Below are 25,083 nucleotides of genomic sequence, written 5' to 3'. Positions count from 1 at the left end.
CTGCTCTTTACCATTGCCTCATTGGCCATTAGTTCTTATTCCAGGCATAGATTTTAAACCTGTTTTTGTTATCCTTGACATTTTTGTAATCCTTATCTTCTCTCTTTCTTCAGTATGTTTATGGCTCACTGAAAAGAGAGTTCCTGGGCCAGTTTTTGCCATAGTTAGCAGAGGATGTCTGGATTCGACTCTTGATCTAAGATCAAGAAAGACTTCTGGGGTGGAAATTGTAGGAATAAGCAGTGCAGGATCCAGTGAATGGATAATGTAATGGTGACAGAGATCCAGTTGTCATGCTTCCCTTTCTCACATAATTAGGACTCTCCTGAACAGCACCTACCACCCTGTCTGTTGCCCCATTTGTGTTACTCTGTTGGCCAGGCCTTTGCAGAATGTTCACTGGGAGAGTGCTTGGTACAGAGGACTGAGCTAGGTGTGTTGAGCAAACGGGGATCGTGAGAAAACCAGCCCTCGCAGGAGCCTCTACTGAATTGGTATCAAACATACACACGTGTGCCTTGTGTGTAAAATGGTTTGTGGTGAGTGCCATGAGATTGGTATAAAGCAGCTACCATGAGAGTCCAGGGAGGGAGAACCCTTCTAGCAAGGGTGGGTAAGAAAAGCATTGTAAAGGAGTTAGCTTTTAATCTGAGCCTTCAAAGACCATCTGGGTTTCAGTAGATGGAGCCTGAAGGTGCTGGGAGACAGCATTCCACATACAGGAACCAGTATGAGCAAACGCATAGAAGGCCCAGGGGGAGATGACACATTGCACTCCAATGGATGTGTGGATGAAACTGCTTGTTTTAAAAATGAGGGAAAGTGGGAAGGGAGTGGAATTGTCTGGGTGTTCTCATTGGTGAAATGTGTAGAATGTTGCTCAGAGCTCCCAGAGGCAGTAGTGATTATGTGTAAAGGAACCATTCTGAGCGGAGCCTCCTGTCACTGGCCTGTGCCCCAGCCCTCCTGCTCCTATCACCAGCAGTGCCAGGGAGGAGCCAAAACATGCTAATAACAAGAACCAGGACTCACATTAGTCTCAGTTACAAGCTGATGGAGTCTTCTGTCAGATAGGGCAGGTTCAAAGGGGACCTCAGACCTTTGCCAGAAAATTGCCCCTCACCAAAGAGATGGCATTCGAACTCTGAAAATGGGGCCCCTGATGGGATGAGTCGGGATTGAAATCCCACATTGGCTAGTAAACAAATATTTCTTAGGTGATTATGTCAACATATTCCTACTGGTGTTCTTTGTTCAAAAAATGGGCATAGATGCAGGTTTCCCTTGGATGAATTTGACAATGTTTTCACCAAGCTGCCACTTTTCAGCAAATTGTGTGCTTTCCCCTTGACAATGTTCCCAGTGAAACAGGCGCTTGTTTGTAGGAAAGCATCAGCACCAGATTCCAGCAACCTTGTGCCTTTCCCTGAGCCCCCTTTTTTTTTTTTTAAGATGGAGTCTCACTCTGTCACCCAGGCTGGAGTGCAGTGGCCCAATCTTGGCTCACTGCAAGCTCCACCTTCCGGGTTCATGCCGTTCTGCCTCAGCCTCCCGAGTAGCTGGGACTACAGGCACCCGCCACCACGCCTGGCTAAAATTTTAATTTTTTTTTCCATATTTTTAGTAGAGACAGGGTTTCACTGTGTTTGCCAGGATGGTCTCCATCTCCTGACCTCGTGATCCGCCCACCTCAGCTTCCCAAAGTGCTGGGATTACAGGCATAAGCCACTGCACCCAGCCCCCTGCTCCCTTATTAATTGCTGTGGCTCTCAGTCCTCCAGGAAGGCTACGTGGTTAGGGGTTGACCAAGTCGCACCTGCCTGCTACCTATGCCATTCCTGCAGAGCTGGAGTACTGTTGGTTAAGTGTACTTTAAAACCAAGGCCAGGGCTGGGTGTGGTGGCTCATGCCTGTAATCCCAACAGTTTGGGAGGCCAAGGCAGTTGGATCACTTGAGGTCAGGAGTTTGAAACCAGCCTGGCCAACATGGTGAAACCCCATCTCTACTAAAAATACAAAAATTAGCTGGGTGTGGTGGTGCACACCTGTAATCCCAGCTACTTGGGAGGCTGAGGCAGGAGAATCACTTGAACCCAGGAGGAGGAGGTTGCAGTGAACTGAGATCATACCACTGCACTCCAGCCTGCCTGGGCAACAGAACAAGACTCTGTCTCAAAAAAAAAAAAAAAAAACCAAGGCCAAATGTCACCCCATGATCTTACAAGGGAACAGTCAGAATCCAAATCCTAAGCACACAAAGCTACTTTCTTAAGGGCAATGGAAGAGGGAAATTGTGATGGCCCCAAGCTAGAACCTAAATTACACATTTACTTTAGAACTGGGTATAGAAGGTTACATATCTCAGGGCACAGATGGGCGTCTGTGTCCATGCTAGAAGATTCTATGTGTCTTTGGAGGTGGCATAGCATACCTGTTAGAAAGGCTTCGCTATTTACTACTGTGGGACCACAAGCAAGTTACCTCTTTTCTGAACCTCAGTTTCCTAAACTATAAAAAAGATACGGATGCTTAGCTAATGTGGCTGGAATTAAATGCAGAAATGAAACAGAAAGCTTTTAGCACAGGGCTTTACCCTAACAGGCACTTACTATCAAGAGTGGTTTATTACCAGGTAAGGTAAGTAAGCAAGGAAGGTGTGTGTTAATCAGTTTGTCATCAGATTTAAAATTTTATTACCCAACACATTATTTTCACTAAAGTATCCTTGGTTAAAGCTCAGTTAATACTAGCATTTAGTAAGATAACTCAAATTTCTCAAAAAAAAAAAAAAATGGACAAATTGGATGTCTTTAATTCAACTGACTTACAAAATGATTTTAATATGAGAATCGTCTAGTCATAAGTTGTCACTCAAGAACAAAAATTATTTGTTCTGGCACTAACTGGCATGTGATTCTGGTGAGGCACATCATGACTCTGGGTCGCCTGTAGAAACGATGGGGTTGTGGGAGCGCCCCGGTTCCTTCCATCCTGAACATTCTGCGATGCCAAAGTAGCACTCCAGCATAGCCCTGATTTACTTCTAATTCCTTTCCTTTTCAGGACATTGACATAAAGTAGAACATGCTTCCTAAACGCCTTAAAGATTAGACGTTACACACAGCATACAGCCAATGCAAGGAGGCCTGCACACAGTGAACCTCTGTCTAGGACTGCGGCTGGTAAGGCCTTCCCGTATGGACTGCAGCACTGCTCGGGAAAGCTGCCTGCAGGTGAATAAGTGAATGTGAAATTAAGCGAGACTCTCTGCAACTGTATTCACTATATCACACTTTAATTTGGCCTCTTTTGCATTATTTCCTAGTGTTTGGAGAATACATTTGAGAAAGCATGTTATATATTTTTTTACAACTCATTTTACATTTACCTCAGTTGGAGAAAAAATTGATGGGAGGTGATTTAAATGTGTCTCTTTATGGAATGAGATCAAGGGATTAAACAGCCTCCCAAGTGTCCACACTGGCCTAGGATCCAAATGAGAATAGACTGTCCCAGGACCTGTGGTGGGACTTGAAGTTTCTGAAGAAGTTGAGGTAGGAATAGAGTAGATCAAAGTACAAAATTTGGATAGAAGGAAAAAAAAATGAAAGGTTGATGAAATAACTGTACCAGAGAAGGTTTGCTTTTCTAGAGACAACCGTTTTTCTCGTGATCTGAATTAAATAGCATGGTGTTCTCAGTGGCCTTCCACATCACTGAGAATCACTAGCAGGCTCACCAGGGATTCACTACTGGCTCAGAAGGTGTTCTAGAAAGCAGTTTCCAGAATGTGTTCTAGAAAGAAGTCAGATGCAGAGCGCCTCTCAAGTGTGAGACACCTTCCTCCCAGTATCTAGGTATTGGCAGCTCTCTTCCCCGTTTTGCAGATGAGAAAGTTGAAATCCAGAGTCTGCCCAAGGTAAGTGTGACGCCAGAGTTCAAATGGGCTTTCCTGGTCCAAAGCTGTTGCCAGGCATTGGCGCTCACTAGGCAGGGAGACAGTACAGAAAGTGGCCCCTCAGACCCGCCCCTCTAGACACAATTACAGCTACAGGGACTCACATTGTGCTGGCAACTTCATTTCTAACCAGGACAATAGTCTGTCTACGGTGATATCAATGTGAATGTAAATTATTTATAAAGTGCACATTATCTAATGAGGATGTTCCGCTCGTGAATTAGCAAAGAGATGTAGAGAAAATCCTTCAAATACTATTTCCATCATGCTGTGATGCCATTGAGCAAAAGAAACTGCCAAGTCATAAAAGTAATTACCAAATAATATCTATAAATCTAATAAACTTGGTCAAGCACGGTGGCTCACACCTGTAATCCCAGCACTTTGGGAGGCCAAGGCTAGTGGATCACCTGAGGTCAGGAGTTCAAGACCAGCCTGACCAACATGGTGAAACCCCACCTCTACTAAAAATACAAAACTTAGCTGGGTGTGGTGGTGGGCGCCTGTAATCCCAGCTACTTGGGAGGCTGAGGCAAGAGAATCGCTTGAACCTGGGAGGCAGAGGTTGCAATGAGCCAAGATTGCGCCACTGCACTCTGGCCTGGGCGACAGAGCGAGACTCTATCTCAAAAAAATAACAGTGATAATAAAATAAGTCTGAGATAACATATTACATGTTCATAATTCTGTATTTAAAAACTGAATAGTATCATATGTTTGTACAACTATGTAGCATTTTTGTAATATTACAGTGAAGCTTCTGGGATTAAGCTCCTGCCAGACACTAAAGACAGTTTGAAATCATTTTGGCCATGGTTAGGTCTACAGAATCTCAGAAGCATGCTGCTTTCCCCAACCCCTGCTTGCAATCCTGCAGCATTCACCAGGGCCTACGCAGCTCCAGGCATCTTGCCAGTGCTGGAGAGACAACGAATGAAAAGATAACCTCATTTTGGCTGAAAGACAAAGACAAACAAAATAATTACAAATTATGGGAACTATGCTAACGGCAACAATCAGAATTCTGATGTGAGAATAATCTCTTAGGTACTTGTAAAGATAATTTTGAGGCACGTCAAAAGATATTGGAGTTTTACCTATGTGTTTACATGGGTAGTTCCTGTTGTCTCAACCAAATAAGATATTTCTGGAAGTTTCACCTCTCTAAAAAATTATCTGGAGACTTTTGATTATCTGAAGCTTCTGTTCTCCACCTAAATGATAGTCCGCCATGCATGAGTCAGGCCTGCACTTGGCCCTAACAATTCTGTGAGCGCTCAGAGACTTAGCAATTTCAACTGCCTTCAGCTGCATTGTCCCTGTGTGATGGGCAACTGATGACTTTTCAGTTTAGTCCTGAATCACAGTGTGATCTCTTTGAAAGTGACAAGGATCATATGTAAGTGAAATGCACAGAATGGTACTACATACCAATGGTAACTAAGGACAGATGGATCAATGGATGATTTTCATGCATGGCAATGGCAGATGCACAGACAATGACAGGTATAGACAATATGTCATGTCCTGCCTGGCAACTGGCAAAGTTCCTTTATGAGGATAAGACAAATCTCCATTCAGAAAGTCTAAAATTGGGGTGTAGGGCTGTGTGTTATAATCTCACTTCATCCTGGAAGATACAGTGTACATTCTAGACAACCCACTTGATTCCAAGACACTTGAGGGCAAGAATTGTCTCAGCACTGAATACGTAGCAGATGCTCAATAAATGTTTTGGTGAATGAATGGAAATATTTGAGAAATATTAGTGTGGTGCATAACAGGGAAAACAAGCTTTCCAGCTGTATCAGTCCATTTTCACACTGCTATAAAGATACTGCTTAAGACTGGGCAATTTATAAACAAAAGAGGTTTAATTGACTCACAGTTCTGCATGACTGTGGAGGCCTCAGGAAACTTACAATCATGGCAGAAGGGGAAGTAGGCATGTCTTACATGGCAGCAGACAAGAGAGCGTGTGAAGGAAGTGAAGGGGGAAGGGATTCTTATGAAACCATCAGATCTCATGAGAAATTATTCACTATCATGAGAACAGCATGGAGGAAACTGACCCCATGATCCAGTCACCTCCCACCAGGTCCCACCCTCAACATGTGGGGGACTATAGGGATTACAATTCAAGATGAGATTCTGGTGGGAACACAGAGCCAAACCATATCACCAGCCAATTAGATCAGAGTTGAAATCCTGCCATCACTCAATAACCACGTCCCCTTGTCAAGTTACCTAACCTCCTCAACCTCAGCATGGTTCTAGGATTCAAGAAAATAGATACAGATCATATGGTCTCCAGGGGGGTGTCTTAGAAAGAATTATGATCCCCACGCAACAGTTAATGGTCACATGAGGCCATAAAAGCCTGCCCGTGGCACAATGGGAATAAAATACGTTTCTGTTAAAAATCCCATCAGGTTCTAGTGGACCCAGAGTGCCAGAGCAGCTCATCTGAATCATAAAACCTCCAGGAGGGTGGGTCTGGCAGCCACAGGGACCTTACCACAGGACCCACAGGTTCTCCCCAGAATCCCTAACTAAATGCTTCCAGTTTCCTGGGAATCTAAGGTTGTAGCTCCTGGGGTCAGAGACCGCAAAAGTCTAGTGAATCAGCTCTTGGGATGGAGCAGGACCAAGGCCCCTTTGAGGTCACTAGCTTGCCTGTGTCTCAGGGCCACCTCTAGGCAGTTGCTTTGCAGAGAATGAAAGCCTATGTCTCTCCATGGCCTACAGGCTCCTGGAGCTGGCCCTGACCCCTCTCACGTCTCCCGTCCTCTTCCATGCTCACCACATTCAGCTGCCCTCACCTCTTGCCTGGTTCTCTAGAGGAGCCGCTTCCATCTCAAGGCCTTTGTCCTCATCCCCAGATATTTATTTGCATGGCTTGTCCCTGCACTTAAATGCCACCTCCCCAGAGAGGCCTCCCCAACTACCAGATCTAAAATATCACCCCCCACATCTCTCCCCACGTATAACTCTCTTTGACTTGGCTTTATTTTTCTCTGTAATATTTTCATTGTGTTGTATCTACATTTAGTTGTCTGCCTTGAAATCAAGGGCTTTTTCTTTTGCCTGCCACATGGGAGAGTCTCAAATATTAGAATAAATGAATTTGTGAATGAATGAACATGAGATGATTAATGTTGATGTTGCCCAAACCCTCCCTTGTGGGAGCTATAACCTTATTTCACATGTGAAGGGCACTGTGTTTTTAATAGCCCTGAGGTTGTCAATAGGACATCTTAATCATCTCAGAAAAGAGGACCCGGACATATTTTGGAACAGAGCATATGATGGTGAACATCAAATCCCACCAATGTTAAGAATTAATGAGCTTTCTGTTCTCCTATGAAGTTAATGTATAAATTCTGCTGCTCTGTACCTTTCACATTTAGAACTGAAGACAAAAATAATGGTGAAGGTGAAGGATGGCACTGGAAACTATGTTTAGAACCCTGCAACAAATGAGATTTTTTTTTTTTTTGGCACTCAGTGTAACTTTATTTGATTTTATGACCTCTGCTAACTGTTCTTCAAATTATAGCTTGGGACTAATGATCACCACAGTTTTTCTAGTTGTTATTAGAACTAACAAACAGCTCCTAATAAGCTCAGTCCAGTGAGGAAATGAAAGAAATCCGTAAGTCACAATATTGGGAATAATCCCTAAGCTTATTACCCTCCCCACGAGGTCAATGATAGCCGGGTTGTGGGGATGTGCCCACAGGTAAAACAGGGCAATGATTTGCCAAAGAGCTTTATGGGCATGACTCCAGATATTGTGTTAAGGATCCTTCATTGTCTGCCCTGAGAAATAAGTTTTCAGGCACTGAGCAGAGACAGAAAACATCCATCAGCAGCTGGTGAGACCCAGGACATAGGTTCCAAGGTGCTGAGTAGGGCAAAAACAAAGAATTGCAGCTGAAGGCAGTGGCAGGATGGAAAGCTGGGGCAAACTGTAGAGGCTACAGGGATGATAGTGCAAGAGCCAAGTTAGCAGAAATACAACTAAGAGTACGGGGGAGGAAATGACCTTTACAGAGGAGACACTTGAAATCAGTGGCCTCGCTCTTTTCCCTTCTCCAACAGACAAAAATCAAACTAATGTGTATTAACTTTCTCTGTTTGTTACCCATTTTTTTATTTGTCTCCAAGCAAGGTCTAGACAAATCACTGAGTGGAAACAACACTAAGTTTTTATAAGACCAAGGATGGTCATTGCAGGGTCGTTCTTTGGTTGTGTTTTTCTTTGTTTTGTTTTGTTTGTTTGCTTTTTGTTTTGAGATGGAGTCTTGCTCTATGGCCCGGCTGGAGTGCAGTAGTACAATCTCAACTCACTGCAACTTCCGTCTCCCAGGTTCAAGTGATTCTCCTGCCTCAGCCTCCCGAGTAGCTGGAATTACAGGCGTGTGCCACCATGCCTGGCTAATTTTTGTATTTTTTTTTTTTTTTTTTTTTTTTTGTGACGGAGTCTCGCTGTGCTCCCAGGCTGGAGTGCAGTGGCATGATCTCGGCTCACTGCAAGCTCCGCCTCCCGGGTTCACGCCATTCTCCCACCTCAGCCTCCCAAGTAGCTGAGACTACAGGCGCCCGCCACCACGCCCAGCTAGTTTTTTGTATTTTTAGTAGAGATGGGGTTTCACCATGTTAGCCAGGATAGTCTCGATCTCCTGACCTCGTGATCCACCCGCCTCGGCCTCCCAAAGTGCTGGGATTACAGGCTTGAGCCACCACGCCCGGCCTAATTTTTGTATTTTTGATAGAGATGGGGTTTCACCATGTTGGCCAGGCCAGTCTCAAACTCCCGACCTCAAGTGATCTGCCCACCTCAGCCTCCCAAAGTGCTGGGATAACAGGTGTGAGCCACCGTACCCAGCCTGTAGTGTTATTTATAATAATAAAAAAATGGGTAATAATCTCAAAGTACCAATAGGTTATGTGCAGTAGATGTGTCATTCATAGGTTAGACAGTATGCTCTGATCGAACATATTTTGGAAACAATTTAACAATGTGAGAAAATGGTCATGGAAATATCATTAAATAAAAAAAGAAAATTATCAACCATTTTATAGCACATTTATTCCAATTAAACTACATTTACATGTGTATGAAAAAGATAGGAAGAATCCATATCAAAATGTCAATAGCAATTTTATGTGAGTGGGAGAATTCTACGTGGTTTTAATTTTTCCCTTTGTGGCTTTCTAACTTTTTAAAAGTTACTGCGATAAACATTAATTGTTTGTATAATGGGGAGGTCATTAAATTTTTTTGAAAGAATCAGTTAGCCCATCACCTAGTGATTCAATCTATTTGAAATAAACACTTTTTTAAAAAATGAGAGCAAAGCTCTTTCCACCGTAGATACTGCTCTTGGTTTCTACAGAAAAAGAACTTTTTGATTTTAGAGGGAGGCATGAAGCCGTGCAATCTTGCTCAAGTTATTAAATATTTTTCAAAGAAATTGACAACCCCTAGTGTGTTAGAAAAGACAAATAAGAGGTCCAAATTTATGCTCCGCCACTTACTACTCTTGAAACCTGAGGCAAGTCAGTTCCCTCAGTCCCTTTCCCTATCTGTAAGATGGAGAGCATGGTCACTCTTCTGTTTAGCTAACAAGATTATTATTAGGGCTGGGCACAGTGGCTCATGCCTTTAATCCCAGCACTTTGGGAGGCCGAAGTAGGTGGATTACTTGAGGTCAGGAATTTAAGACCAGCCTGGGCAACATGGCGAAACCCCGTCTCTACAAAAAAACACAAAAATTAGCACGTGATAGCACGTGCCTGTGGTCCCAGGTACTTGGGAGGCTGAGGTGAGAGGATCACCTGAGCCTGAGAGGCAGAAGTTGTAGTGAGCCAAGATCCACTACTATACTTCCAGCCTGGACTACAGAGTGAGACCCTGTCTCAAAACAAACAAACAAACAAACAAAAAAAACAGTATTATTAGGTATGAAAAATCCCACATTGCATGAAAAGTAAGGTAGAGAAACTCTCTCGTAAATATACAGTCAAGACTCTTCTTTCAACATAGAGTATTTTTTAATAGAAGGCCAGAAAGGAGGCTGGTTCAGAAAGATAAATCCCTGCAAGGAGCGAACTGCCAGAGATGAGCAGTGAGTCATCCATGATCAACTGAGGCAAAAGGCAGAGGAGGCAGGAAACATTATTAGATGGGAGCCCACTGAGGTCTGCGGCAGGGATGCAAGTTCAGCCTTTTCCAAAACAGTGTGGGCTTTATAGCTAACTGTTTTGACTACTCTGCCATCTGGCAGTATCAGTTCCCATCCAGCCTGGTTCCCAATGAATTCCCCTTCCATGAGAACTTCTTAGCCATCTCACCACAGAGAATGGGAGAATTGGATTTCATCTCTACTCAGCAAACATTCTCACTCTCAGGGTCACAGCTAGGCAAACTAGCCAAGCTGCCAGCACTTGACCAGCACTGTCAGATTTCCCTTTTTCATTATTTTTTCATCTTCACCTAATCTATACTATATGCAGTCTAGTAGTAATTTACCTTCTAGTAAGAATTCGAGCCCCTAAGTCTTTTCTCCCAGTAACATTTTAAGCTCCTTTATTAAGGTTTTGTGAAATGGCGTTAGGAAAAATGAAGAAAATGTGAACGGGGTGGAGGGAGAAAAGGGAGGTCAGGTGGAGTTAGAGGGGATATCACTCTCCTTCTCCCAGGGCAGAGGCACCTACTCTCTCCCATCATAAAGTCTGTTCTTAAGGTCAGTGGAGATTGCTTTGGGAAATACAATACTATATTGGAATATTCATGGAAATGAATACTTCGCATTCATGGAAATGAATTCATGGAAATGAATACTGAGAGTTTTCTTTAAAACTCCAAAGATCAGAATAAAATGCAAACTCTTCACACTTGCCTGGAGCCCCACAAGATCTGGCCCCTGGCCACCTCCACTGGGTCATCTTTACCACCCCTAAACCCCCACCTTTCCCCGTCCCTATTCTCTCTATTTCAGCCCCACAGGGTTTCTTCCTAAGCAAACTAGGATCATTTCTGCCTGGAAAACTTTGCGCTTACTGTTACCTCCTGGGATGCAACCACACCTCATTCATGGGGGCCTCATGGGAGTAGAGAGAGTTATGTGATAAAATTCAAGACATCTAGTTAAATTTGAATTTCAGATAAATGAGTAATATTTTTGCACATGTATGTCCCAAATATTGCATGGGACATATTGATACTAAAAAAAATTTGTCATGGCCAACAAACATATGAAAATATGCTCAACATCACTAATTATCAGGGAAATACAAATCAAAACCACAATGGAATACCACCTTACTCCTACAAGAATGGTCATAATCAAAAAATCAAAAAATAATAGACGTTGGCATGGATGTGGTATAAAGGGACACTTTTACACTGTTGGTGAGAATGTAAACTAATACAACCACTATGGAAAACAGTGTGAAGATTCCTTAAAGAACCAAAAGTAGAACTACCATTTGATCCAGCAATCCCACTACTAGGTATCCCAGAGGAAAAGAAGTCATTATACAGAAAAGACACTTGTACATGCATGTTTACAGTAGCACAATTCACAATTGCAAAAATATGGAACCAGACCAAATGCCCATCAATCAATGAGTGGATAAAGAAAATGTGGTATATAGGGGGCCGGGTACAGTGGCTCAACCCTGTAATCCTAGCACTTTGGGAGGCCAAGGCAGGTGGATCACTTGAGGTCAAGAGTTCAAGACCAGCCTGGTCAACATGATGAAACCCCATCTCTACTAAAAATACAAAAATTAGCTGGTCCCAGTGGTGTTTGCCTATAATCCCAGCTACTCAGGAGTCCGAGGCAGAAGAATGGCTTGAGCCTGCGAGGCAGAGGTTGCAGTGAACTGAGATGGCACCACTCTACTTACTCCAGCCTGGGCAACAGAGCGAGAGTCTGTCTCAAAAAAAAAAAAAAAAAGGAAAAGAAAAAGGAAAACATTATATGTATATACACATACACCATGGAATACTATTCAGCAATAAAAAGGAATGGAATAATGTCATTCACAGCAACCTGGATGGAATTGGAGACCATCAGTCTAAGTGAAGTACCTCAGGAATGGGAAACCAAACATCGTATGTTATCACTTATAAGTGGGAACTAATCTGTGAGGATGTAAAGGCATAAGGATGATATGATGGACTTTGGGGACCCTGTAGGAAGGGTGGGAGGGGGTGAGGAATAAAAGACTACAGATTGGGTACAGTGTACACTGCTTGGATGATAGGTAAACCAAAATCTCAGAAATCACCACTAAAGAACTTACCCATGTAACCAACCACCACCTGTTCCCCAAAACCTATTGAAATAAGAAAAAGGAAAAGCATTTGTCATCTATGTAAAACTCAAATTTACCTGGTGTCCTGTATTTTTATTTGCTAACTCAGGCAGCCATGCATAAGAACCCTTTCCTAACCCCCTCATCCAGCTCCATCACCCTCTCATCTCCTTTCCCTGTTTTACTTTTTTTCAAAACACTTACAACCACCTGAAATTACTTGTTTGTTGTTAGCTTCACCTACTAGCCTGAGAGAAAGTTCCATGCAGACAGAGATTTTATCTTTTTCCTGGCTATCCCTTTGATACCTGGAACATAGCAAATACAATTTTACATGAATGAATGAATGAATGAATGAATGAGTTTTATACACACATTTGCTTTTCTTGAATCTTTTGCTTGGGGGAAAAAGCAAATAGCTTCCCATATGAGCTTTTGTTCAAGGTTTTCTGCTCTTCATCTCCTTAGCTTCATGTTCTGCTTCATCAGGCACTGGATACCTTGCTAATGACTTCTGCCTGCCTTTCTGGCAATGCCTGTCCTGCTGGGACCCTAACTTTCCTGACCACCCTTGACACTCCCTGCCCCAGCACAGGTTTCACCTCACTTCCCCATCTTCTCTGTTGCCTGGAATTACACACTGACACACTACTTTTGCTTTAAGACTTTCCATGTGAGGGCTTGCAGAAGATAACAGTTTGTCCATTCTCCGTGATGCAAATGAATTTATCAGATTATTTCCTGGGAACGGGTTTTGGTTTGAAGAAATAAGAGAGGAAGAAAGCTCCCCAGGGCCCAGTGATTGCATAAAATTAAAAGAAAGGGTTCAGACAAATGAAATTAGGGGTGAACTTTCGTTTTGTCTAAGCTGGCACCTTCGGTCTGCACCAACCCTCTTCAGCCCTGGCTGCATTAAGGATTATCTGCAACCCTGTCTCTATCCTTTCCCTTCACCGTTGGCCTTCAAGAGAATGCTCCTGACCATGGCTTCAAACCTCTATTAGCAGTGGTTGGTTAGCACCCGACAAAGGCATCTTTGCAAGACAGGTTAGAATAGCATCTCTTTACTGCTCTGGAAACCCAGGTGCAGAGAGAACAAGTGACCCAAGGTCAGTCCCAGGTTCCACCTTGGGACTCAAGGTTCCTTCCCAGCAGTCTCCCAGGCACTAACAGGAACACTAAATAAATGTCAAGTGATGAAGCATTGCAGTGGCTGAAAAATGAAGCTTGCATTCCCGTAACCCACTAAATTGTTCATATAGAGCTTCCTGATTGATTTGGGTTTTCTTTGTGTGCAACTTTGAATCCCTGTCTCATATTTGGGTCAGAGCAATGGGAAGGACACATGACTTGCTTTAAAATTAGCCTCAAAACTCATTGTATAACAGCTCTCGTTTTCACTAAATGGAATGATTTCTTGAGAGGACAAGCGCAGCATTTGTAATAAGTCTGCATAGTTGAGTCACCATGGAGAAAAGTCTTTAGAGTCACCAAAACACTCAATGTTTCCACCTGTAAAATGGGGTGTAGATTTTGTTTGAAAGAAAATAAAAGGTAACAAAATAAACGTAACCACCTTATCCAGACCCCCCCCCCACCGCTGCCACACACACACACACACACACACACACACACACACACACACACAGTATTTGGGCTGGCCAGTAGATAGGGAACAATCTCTTCTAGTCCTCAATAGACTGGACAAAGATAGACAAGGAAAGAAACCCTTTCTAACTCATACTATTACCAGAGTCTAGACTTCATGTTCTGATAGTTTAATAAGCTCAGAGAACATATTTTAAGTCCTAAGAAAACAAACTTATTTCTGACTAAAAGTTTCTCCTGGGAGAAGAAACTAACAAAAAATCATTCTGATCGCTGTCCTTCTCCAAAGACCATTTCCCAAGATTTCTGATTCATTTGGCAACATGTGCAAATAAACCCAAATGACCCAGAGGCGAAATAGCTGCAAAGAAATATATGTGACTAAGCATGGCTAAAATGTTTCTTTATAGCAAGGAAAGTTTTCCCTTGGTCTTCAGAGTTAGATAAATGGTTGATTATAATTTATGTATCCCTTCTGAGGGCTGGTACAGAGCTGAGGGTTGAGGGGGCGAGTGCTAAAAGATTTGGACCACCCTTTAAGTAGGGGGCCAAAGAACACAGAACTATCAACCCGGAACCACCAAGAATAGGGCTTGTCTATAACAGCTCCATATGTGACCAGGCAGCGAGGCTTCCGCGTGTGCTTCAAGTAGGTCTTACCGTCAGACAGATCTAGGTTCAGATCCCAGCTCAGTCACTTGCTAGCCATGTGACCTCAGGCAAACTGCTTGCCCCTGAACCTCAGTTTCCTCATCTGTAAATTGGGGTGAATAATCATGCCAATCTTATGAGGCTGTTGTGAGATTCAAATGAGATAATGCTTGTAAAAGGGGTTTGCAGAGGGCCTGGCACATGGTTATTAGTCACTGTCAAATGACATGGTAAATGCTCATGGTTATTAGTCATTGTTATCTTCAGCGTTAGTTGCCTGTAGCTGCAGTAACAAATTGCCACAAACTTGGTGCTTAAAACAACAGACACCTATTATTTCACAGTCCCAGAGGCCAGAAATCCAACATCAAGCTATGAGCAGGGCCTATTCCCTCTAAAGGCTATAACTTGACTCTCATTCTCGGCCTGTGGCTGAGTCACTCCAGTCTCTGCCCCTGTAATCATGTGGCCTTCTCCTCTTCTCCATCTCCCCTCTGTCTTTTATGAAAGCACTTGTTATTGAATGTAGGGCCCACACAGATAATCCAGCATGAGCTTATCTCAAGATTCCTAAGTTAACACATTTGCAAAGCCTCTTTTTCCAAAAATGATTGTATTTATAAGTTCCATGGATTCGAACGTGGACATTCTAATGGGAGACACCATTCAACCCACTGCAGTAATACTCGTATGGTTATTTAGCAAGGGGTGCAGCATTGGCCTTTAAGGACTAGGGTAAAGTGGTCCTGGGCCCTCACCTTAGAAGGTCCTCGATCACTTCACATTCACCACTGGCTCAGTGCAACTTGTAACCCTGAACACCACTCATGACTAACATCATTTAGGTCCCAGGGGACCTCTAAATCTTCTGCCCTGTGTTCTCCAAACAAAAGGTAACAACATCCAGAGCTGTGATGGTTTGTAAGTTGTACTTCTGCTAGCATCAGACACAGACACTGCCTTGGGGAGTGAGGAGAGTTGGGGTAACAGAAGCTCCTTGGTAAGAGGAAAGACAATTAACTCTCCAAAATCTTCCTCTCAGCCTGAATGCAAGAGTCTTGTTTCCTTTCATGTTTCAATTTAAGATTCTGGAGTTACTCATGAATTAGCACAATATTCACAACAGTTCATGTTAGGTGTTTTTTGTTGTTGTTGTTGTTTTGAGATGGAGTCTCACTCTGTCACCCAGGCCGGAGCACAATGGCAGGATCTCGGCTCACTACAACCTCCACCTCCCAGGTTCAAGTGATTCTCCAGCCTCAGGGTTCTGAGTAGCTGGGACTACAGGCGCGTGCCACCATGCCCGGCTAATTTTTGTATTTTTAGTAGAGAAAATACAATATTCAGTTTAATGAGCTCAGAGAACATATTTTAAGTCTTAAGAAAACAAACTTATTTTTTAGTAGAGAAAATACTATGTTGGCCAGGCTGGTCTTGAAACCTTGACCTCGTGATCCACCTGCCTCAGCCTCCCAAAGTGCTGGGATTGCAGGCATGAGCCACCGCACCTGGCCTTCACGTTAGTCTTAAAGGTGTGCATATGTAGGTCTGCACATGTAAGCCTGAAACACCATAGCGAACTTTCACAAAAATATATGGGTATAGATTTTTAAGATATTATTATAAGAAATCTTGAAAATCATTATATAAGTGATAGCAATTTATGGGATGAAATTAAACTATTTTATGATAGTCCCTGTGATAATGGCAATATACCATATGCAACCCAATTATAATGATTGACATAAAATTCATGATTCATTTCCACACTGAAAGGTTGCTTTAAGAATTTTAATGACAATTGCAATTGCTACTGCCTCTGCAGAGCAGTTTCTCTAAATGGAAACTTGAAAAAATGAAAAGAAAAACTAAGATTCAAGAAAGGTAATCTAATTAGGTATTACTGTCAATAGAACACAAATTATGTGAAAATACTGATTATAACAATATAATTATAATTTTCCTGAAATGAAAGCAAGAAACATTAATTTTATGGATAAATATATAATGCATGAATTGTATATGTCTTTATTATACATTCACACATGTCAGCCCATTAACAGAACACCCACAGTCGTGTAATAATGAAGTCCAATTATTTCTTCTAGTTTTTGCCAACTTTCAGTCAAATAAAAACCATAAATTTCACTTTCCCCCCATTTTCTTGCTATGAACGTATATTTGCCAAAGTACAAAGATGGAAGAAAGTTTATTTAAATATTAGACATTTGCCGGGCGTGGTGGCTAATGCCTGTAATCTCAGCATTTTGGGAGGCTGAAGTAAGAGGATTGTCTCTCACCAGGAGGTCCAGGCGTGATTGCGCCACTGCACTCCAGCCTGGGTGACAGAGCAAGAGCCTGTCTCAAAAGAAACAAAATTAGACAGTTGTTGTGTAGGTCTCCATTCACACTTCACCCTCTGCAACTCTGCAATGTTAGGGTTAATCTGACCCTATGGTTCAAGGTCTCCATCTATAACATGTGGACACATCTGCACTTAATGGGCATTTTCTTGACTTAGAATCTTTCTTTGTCCTTTGGCTGCATGATACCTTCCTTGCCCATGTAGAAAGAGGGCTAACATGTCTAGTCTTCCAAGGTCACCAAAGGGAGATTTTTCTACCACAACCATTGCATAGGAATTTACGCAGCAGTTCATGATTTACTTTATAGAACACATCCCCCGAACTAGATGCATTTAACAGCCTTGGGCCATTAGTGTTTGAACCTTAGGAGGAATTTTAGGGGTCTGCCCTCACTTGCAAAAATGCAGTGCTCTTGTTGATCACCTAGGTTCTAAATTTATGAATGAATAGGCTCATCAGGCCAGATGCACAGAAGCAAACTTGCACAGCCTCTCCTAGCTGTCCATTTTGCTTTTTTCTCCTTTAGAATATTCGTAAACCACCTTACACTCATTCCTACAGAATCCATTGCCTTTGTTTCTCACCATGTGTCATACTAAAATTCTAATCCTGCTGGTAAGAAAGTTTAGTCCTCAGAGCTCAGGGGCTCCATGTGTCATGTCTGCCCCCAAGGTTTACATGAGTAAGCCTCTGCCTCGCGGGCTATGTAAGATGTAGGTAGTGTGCATGGTGGAGGCTTGCTCCCGTAGGAACTCTGCAGGCATTCACTATGGAGGCGCTGACATGCAGCTCTGCGCTCTCAGCTAGGGTTGGAGATAAGGTGCCATCTACTCTCCTAGCCTAGCCCCACTTCTGATCCTCCCTGAGGGGACATTCTTTCCTAATTCATCCAGCCGGAGATGCACCTTTTCTAATTCTCATAAAGGCTGGAAGTGGCAGTACTTGCATCCAAGTCTCTCCACCATCCTCGTTTCCTCCCTCCTCTACAAATCAGGGGTCAGGAGGACAGACAGTGAAGCTAGATGAAGTGAAACAACCATGTAAGATAATAGGTTCCAAGCTGTTTATATTGCAAGCAAGCATATCACCTGCCCAGGTGAATTGCCTTTTGAAACCTGTGCTTGTATAATAAATGGAAAACAACTGGAGTGCAAGCCCTGAACAAATTAGACTTGAGCTCTTCTGACTGGGAGCCTGCCCCGGCCAAGTTACAGATGAGTATGCAAACCAGCTGGACGCTCTTGGTGGCTCCCAGCCAGGCCGGTGGCTCCCAGCCAGGCCAGCAGCTCCAGCAAAAGGCCCCTTACAAGGTTCCCTCGGTGTTTGTGTCCTTGCAGCCTCAAAGACTCTCTCCAGGCTTGCAGGCTCCCCATGTTTGGTGTGTTATGACCCTTGCCTATTCTTTCAGTCTACACCAGTGGTTCCCAACTGGGGTGATTTTTGTCTCCTCCCCCTGGGGACATTTGACAAGGCCTGGAGACATTTTTTGTTGTCACATCCTGGGGAAGGGTGCTATTGCATCAGATGGGAGGAGTCCAGGGATGCTGCTAACCCGCCTACAATGCACGGGACACCCACACAACAAAAAGTCACATGGTTCACAGTGTCAATAGGAACAGGACTGAGAAATTCTTATTGTACCCCCTCTGCCTGGATCTTTTTACTTGCATGTGATTCTTACTCTTTTATTGACCCTTGGACTAATACTTCACCACCATTTGTCCCAAGCCTAATTCTCACCTGGATGTAGATGTCATGTTCCTTTTCATTCCACATCCTGAAGCCACTAAGCAAAGGAAAGGGTGCCTTCACCTCACCAGGTTCCTATACATTCTTCAAACACTGGAGCTCTGCAATTATTTCAGGCCATTCTCTGGCTCTTCCTACCACCTCCACACCTGAAAGTCAAGCAGTGACTTTCCTGCAGATCCTACAGATGCCTGTAGGATCAATCTGGTTAATGCTGATATGTTCTTGGTTTTTAAATAGTATGATTTTAGACTTTCAGTTCTATTGGTGAAGGTACAATATATAATAGAAGGAAACTCCAACAATCCCCTACTAAACCTTTGCCCTTTGCTCGGTCTCTTAAAGATTCACGTGCTTCCAGCTCTTAACTAGTGTTGTCCTACTTTTGCTTGTGTTGTAATTTATCTCCTTTCTTGGGTTTTTTTTTTTTCTTTTCTTTTCTCATATAAACCTTCTCTACCTCTTTGTACTGCTTGTCTCACATACTATTAAGCCTAATTTGAATTTTTTTGTTATAGTCTTTAGTTTCCCAACACTGTCTATACTTCTTTAAACAATAGATTTCACCTGCATGGTAGGCAGAATACCCATGAATCCCAAGAGGTCCCTGTCCTAATTCCTAGAACTTGTAGATATGTGACTTTATATGGCAAAGGGGACTTTGCAGATGTGATGAGATAGGGGATTATCCTGAATCATCTGGGTGAGCGCAATAGAAAGCATGAGCCCTTAAAAAGGGGAGAACCCGGCCAGGTGCAGTGGCTCACACCTGTGCTCCCAGCACTTTGGGAGGCCAAGGCGGGCGGATCACATGAGGTCAGGAGTTCAAGACCAGCCTGGCCAACATGGTGAAACCCCAAGAGTCCGTCTCCAGTGTTTGAGACAGGGTTTCACTCTGTCGCCCAACAGGAGTGCATATATCCTCTATCTCCCATTACCAAAGATTGATTCAGACATCCCTTCTTGATCTTTCTAGGAGCTGTGAAGTTGCAGAATTTTGGTGTGTTGGGATGCAAACTGGTGCTTACTTACAGATCTTGTTTTGCAAGTAAAAACAGGAAACTGTGGCCGGGCGCGGTAGATCACGCCTGTGATCTCAGCACTTTGGGAGGCCAAGGAGGGGCAGATCACCTGAGGTCAGGAATTCAAGACCAGCCTGACCAACATGGCAAAATCCCATCTCTACTAAAAATACAAAAATTAGCTAGGTGTGGTGGCCCACACCTGTAATCACGGCTAGTCTGGAAGCTGAGATAGGAGCATCACTTGAACCCGGGAGGCAGAGGTTGCAGTGAGCTGAGATCACACCACTGCCCTCCAGCCTGAGCGACTCTGTCTCAGAAAAAAAAGAAGAAGAAGAAGAAGAAGAAGAAGAAGAAGAACAGGAGACTCTAGGGAAGCCACCAGGTCTGTCAAGGTTGCATGGTTCTCAGGTGGCAGGCTGGCACCACGCCCCCCGCCCTGACTCACACACTGTTCCTATTTTCATTTCCTTCCCCTTAAAAAAGTAGAACTATCTCATTGATGTAAAAAGAACATACTTGGCTTTTTTTTCTCATAAGGAGTCTTTAAAAACACACTGATAGTTGACACTGTATATATCAAGGTTTTCTGGCAAAAATTTCCATGGAAGGTAGTTCCGGGAGATGCTCCAGAAAACTTTTTAAAAAGCTTCTGCGGTCAAATAAGCTTGGAAAATGCAGCATGCTTATTCCTGCCTTGGAATGTCATCACATACATAAGCTTAACAAAACTTCTCAGACGTCTGTAGCAAAGAAGTCCTAATTCAGAGTTTTCCTTTTTCACATAACACCCATTAGCAGGAGGCAAGAAATGCTAGTATAGAAGTGGTTTCGTGTCTTTTCTCTGTCCCTTTCACTTGCCGTGTGGCTGGTTTAGCACTGTAGGTGGCTCTGGCCTGAGGACGCGAGGTGACCCTTTGGGAGTCAAGCAGGTGAGTGCATCCCAGAGCCCCAGAGCCCTGATGAGGTGAAGTCATTTCACCAGCCTAGGACAGCTTCTAGTCTTCTTGAGAATGTGAGAAAAACAAACTGTTACTTGCTTAAGCTCTTATAGCTGAGTTTCTGTTCCATGCAGCCATTTTCCTAATCAAAATAATGTTTCAATGTTTATTCCTGAGTATCACATAATTTTGCTCTGTAGGTGTCGTCTTGGCTTTATGAATGGTAATTACTGGCTGGGCGCGGTGGCTGAGGCGAGTGGATCACTTGAGGTCAGGAGTTCGAGACCAGCCTGGCCAACATGGTGAAACCCTGTCTCTACTAAAAATACAAAAAAAAAAATTAGCCAGGTGTGGTGGTGCATGCCTGTAATCCCAGCTACTTTGGAGGGTGAGGCAGGCGAATCACCTGAACCCAGGAGGCGGAAGTGGCAGTGAGCCAAGATAGCGCCATTGCACTCCAACCTGGGCAACAAGAGTGAAACTCTGTCTCAAAAAAAAGAAAAAGAAAAGAAAAGAAGAGAAGAGAAAAGGAAAGGAAAGGAAAGGAAAGGAAAGGAAAGGAAAGGAAAGGAAAGGAAAGGAGAAAAGAAAGGAAGGAAGGAAGGAAGGAAGGAAAGAGAGAGAGAGAGAGAAAGAGAGAAAGAAAGAAAGAAAGAAAGAAAGAAAGAAAGAAAGAAAGAAAGAAAGAAAGAAAGAAAGAAAGAAAGAAAGAAAGAAAGAAAGAAAGAAAGAAAAAGAAAGAAAGAAAAGAGAGAAAGAAAGGCAATTACTGGGTAGGGGCTAAGAAGTTTACAAAGCAGGCCAGCAACAGCATCAAGTCACTCAAGTCAGTGGTTCTCAATGTGACCCCCAGACCAGCAGCCCCAGCACCACCTGGGAACATATTAGAAATGCACATCCTCAGACCTCACCCTAGATCTGCCGAACCTGAAACTCCAGGGGTGGGGCCAAGCAACTTGTGTTTTGGCAAACCCTCCCGGTGCTCCTTATATACTAACATTTTAGAATCATTTTAGAACTTACTTTAGAACTAACATTTTAGAACTTAGTTACATATTCGACCTCAATGAATTTGTAAACCCGAGCAAGGAAAAACACTTTGAATGAAATAGTTGAGTTTGAACAGCAAGACTCATGCCCACACCTAACAACAGAGAACAGGCTCTTTGAGAAAAGGTGTCTGGCTTTGCCTTGGCAATTCAAACTGAGATAGAAGTACTATAAAAGGACCGGGCATCGTGGCTCACGCCTGTAATCCCAGCACTTTGGGAGGCCGAGGCAGGTGGATTACAAGGTCAGGAGTTCAAGACCAGCCTGACCAATATGGCGAAACCATGTCTGTACTAAAAATACAAAAATTAGCCGGGTGTGGTGGTGCGGGCCTGTAGTCCCAGCTACTCAGGAGGCTGAGGCAGGAGAATCACTTGAACCCGGGAGGCAGAGGTTGCAGTGACCAGAAGGAGCAACTCTGTCTCAAAAAATAAATAAATAAATAAAAAATAAAAAATAAAAAGAAGTACTATAAAGGTAACAGTGACAGAAATGGAAGCTACCACCACTTAAAGAGTGTGGTTAATTGTGGTTCATGTCACGGTACCAAGAGGCTAGTGCTACAATTTTCTTTTCGCTTCACTTCGCTTTGTTTTGCTTTAAGATGGAGTCTCACTCTGCCACCCAGGCTGGAGTGCAGTGGCGTGATCTCAGCTCACTACAACTTTTGCCACCTGGACTCAAGCAATTCTCCTGCCTCAGTCTCCTGAGTAGCTGAGATTACAGGCATGTGCCACCACGCCTGGCTAATTTTTGTATTTTTAGTAGAGACAGGGTTTCACTATGTTGCCCAGGCAGGAGTCTTGAACTCCTGACCTGAAGTGATCTGCCCACCGTGGTCTCCCAAAGTGCTGGGATTACACGCATGAGCCACTGCGCCCAGCCAGTATTGCAATTTTCATAGGAGGCTTTCACTTTACCTTTTCTTAATAACATACTGTTCCCTTGCCTCCAGCTTGGTTCACAGGGCAATTAGAGTATATAGATAGAATTTGTAAAAATCTCAGCAATTTAAGAATCTGCAAAAGTGCATATGAGTGAAGACGAGGTAAGAGTGCGATTAGAAATGCTCAGTGTGACTGGAAATGTTATGAGCATGCTTCATTCTCACTCTCCACTTGAGATCTCCAAACTCACTCTATTCCATCCCACGGTATCTGCTTTCTCCCTTCTATTAAGCAACCAACCATTACCGAACACTCTCGATTTTCCAAGGAAGGTGCTCATATATTTTTGGTGAGTCCCATGAAGCCAGTATTTGTAGCAGACGTCTGCTGTAATGCCAGAAGCAGAAGGGACCTGGTCCTCCTTTCCCCACTCTCCCCACACTGTGGAAGCTTCAGGGCACAGAGGCGATTGAGAGTTGCTCAACAGCAGTGGTGCTGAGCTTTCAGCTCTGGCCACAATATCCGGTGGCCAGTGCAGTTGATGTCGGCACCAGTTTCTCAACCAGACCAACCCTGAGGCTTTGCCCTGCAAGACTTTCTCTGCTCCCCGAGCTCCCTTAGGTTCTGCTAAGCCTGGTTCTACAGCCTTCCCTTCTATTGTGTGAATTGTCCAAAACGGATTCAATAAATTCCTCTTTTGCCTAAGCAAGCCAGAGTCATTTTCTGTTTGCTTTCAACTTAGAAGTCAGAGTAACATGATATTATCGCCATCTTGTTTAAGTGAAGACACTGACACTTGGAGGTCAAGGAACTTGCCAGATGTGTAGTACCCAGCCTCCAAGATGGCCCCCAGTGATCCTCACCTCTTAGGTATTTATGTCTTTGCATAGTCTCCTCCCGTGTTTAATCAGGACTGGTCTGTGTAGAGTTCAGCAGGGATGGTATGTGACTTCTGAATCGTGACCATAAAGGACATTGCAGCATCTGCCTTGCTCTCTTGGATTGCTTACTCTGGGCAAAGCCAGCACCATGCTGTGAGAATGTATTTACCATGTCTTTTATTTTTGTATTTTTATGCCCCTCCCAGGACTAGCCAGTTTTTAGAAATAGCAAACAACCATGAGGGTGCTTTACAAATGTAAACCAATCAATCCAGAGCCCACAAACTGCCACCTCCTTGGGGCTCTCACCCTCCAGGCCACTATCCACCTGCCCTAATCACCCCAGGAGTAGGAACTAGACAACTAGGGATAGCCTATATGGCCCAGAGCCTGCTGAACTGATTCAAACTATTCAATCCAAAGCCCGATCACCCTCCCTTGCTCATTCCTTCCCACAGAAACCACAATAATAGTTTGTGCCCCTGGCCGGGCGCGGTGGCTCACGCCTGTAATCCCAGCACTTTGGGAGGCCAGGGCGGGCGGATCACGAGGTCAGGAGAATGAGACCCCTGGCTAACACAGCGAAACCCCATCTCTACTAAAAATAGAAAAATATTAGCTGGGCGTGGTAGCACACATCTGTAGTCCCAGCTACTCGGGAAGCTGAGGCAGGAGAATCGCTTGAACCCGGGAGACAGAGGTTGCAGTGAGCCAAGATCTCACCACTGCACTCTAGCCTGGTGACAGAGCAAGGCTCTGTCTCAAAAAAAAAAAAAAACAAAAACAAGAACAGTTTGTGCCCCTGTTTTCACTCTGCTCCCTCTGCCTCCTGACTGACCTTGGTACTTCCCCATGTGGCCCCATGGTGTGACACACCCCTTCCTCTTGAGATCTGTGAGCATAACAAACTGTCTTTTTATTAGCAGTCATTCCTGATCCGATGGCTTTGCCATACCTAAATATTAATAAAACCTATCTTTTTTTTTTTTTTTTTTTTGAGACAGAGTCTTGCTCTGTCACCCAGGCTGGAGTGCAGTGTCCGGATCTCAGCTCACTGCAAGCTCCGCCTCCCGGGTTTATGCCATTCTCCTGCCTCAGCCTCCAGAGTAGCTGGGACTACAGGCGCCCGCCACCTCGCCCGGCTAGTTTTTTTTTTTTGTATTTTTAGTAGAGACGGGGTTTCACCGTGTTAGGCAGGATGGTCTCGATCTCCTGACCTCGTGACCCGCCCATCTCGGCCTCCCAAAGTGCTGGGATTACAGGCTTGAGCCACCGCGCCCAGCCTAAAACCTATATTTTAAAACAAAGGACACTCAAGTACCATGTGGTGAAGCCCATATAGAGAGGAACTGAGGCCTCCCACCACAGCAAGCCCCCATTGGCCAGCCAAGTGAGTGAGCCTCCTTGGAAGCAGACCCACCAGCCCCAGTTGAACCTTCAGATTATGGCAGCCCTGGCCCACACCCATCTGCAATCTCATGAGAGGAGACACTCTAAGCCAGACTTCCCATTCAAGCTGCTCCAAAATTTGCAGCTTACAGGAACTGAAAGACAATACATGCTTATTGTTATTTTAAGCCACTAAATTTTGAAGTAATTTGTTCCTCAGTAACAGCTTCTAAGTGGAGGAACTGATTCC

The 25,083-nt window shown here is 43.8% G+C and overlaps 1 protein-coding gene across 2 annotated transcripts in view; it reads left to right on the top strand.

Moving 5' to 3' along the window:
- ELOVL5 (ELOVL fatty acid elongase 5) overlaps positions 1 to 25,083 on the top strand; it is a 153,110-nt gene that overhangs the window by 81,025 nt on the left and 47,002 nt on the right. Inside the window, exon 9 of one of the 2 annotated variants that reach the window (XR_002521590.2) lies at positions 3,064 to 3,233. The gene's annotated coding sequence lies outside the window, so the exon portion shown is untranslated. Of the gene's footprint in view, positions 1 to 3,063; positions 3,358 to 25,083 lie in introns of those variants that run through there. The other variant, XM_021937372.1, reaches the window with a different exon arrangement.

This window comes from Papio anubis, chromosome 6 (assembly GCF_008728515.1).
Source record: "Papio anubis isolate 15944 chromosome 6, Panubis1.0, whole genome shotgun sequence".
Taxonomy (NCBI): domain Eukaryota; kingdom Metazoa; phylum Chordata; class Mammalia; order Primates; family Cercopithecidae; genus Papio; species Papio anubis.
The sequence above is the reverse complement of the archived record's forward strand: the minus strand, read 5'-3'. Positions and strand labels throughout refer to the sequence as shown.